Source organism: Dendrobium catenatum, unplaced genomic scaffold (genome assembly GCF_001605985.2).
Source record: "Dendrobium catenatum unplaced genomic scaffold, ASM160598v2 original_scaffold_135797, whole genome shotgun sequence".
NCBI classification, from domain to species: Eukaryota; Viridiplantae; Streptophyta; class Magnoliopsida; order Asparagales; family Orchidaceae; genus Dendrobium; species Dendrobium catenatum.
In genome coordinates, this window is record NW_021454232.1 from 1 (window position 1) to 278 (window position 278).

The 278-nt window shown below is 48.2% G+C and overlaps 1 non-coding gene across 1 annotated transcript; it reads right to left on the reverse strand.

Moving 5' to 3' along the window:
• Window positions 1–43: 43 nt before the first annotated feature.
• LOC114578734 lies at window positions 44–162 on the reverse strand. Its single transcript, XR_003699700.1, has one exon. It is a non-coding gene; the product is annotated as a 5S ribosomal RNA (ribosomal RNA).
• Window positions 163–278: the final 116 nt, after the last annotated feature.

A 278-nucleotide genomic window follows, 5' to 3' on the forward strand; every position in this document is an offset into this window, starting at 1 on the left:
GCTAGAAAGGGAAAAAAAACAAAAGAGTTGGCCGGTTAAAAAAAGGGTGCAACACGAGGACTTCCCAGGAGGTCACCCATCCCAGTACTACTCTCGCCCAAGCACGCTTAACTGCGGAGTTCTGATGGGATCCGGTGCACTAGTGCTGGTATGGTCGCACCCGTAGTAATATGGTCTCAAATTATTCTTAAGCTGACGCCGTGGAGAGATGATTTTGACGCATCTTCATTCTGACGGACTATAGGGGATCAAAAATGCATTTTTTGGCTGCGCGAGTC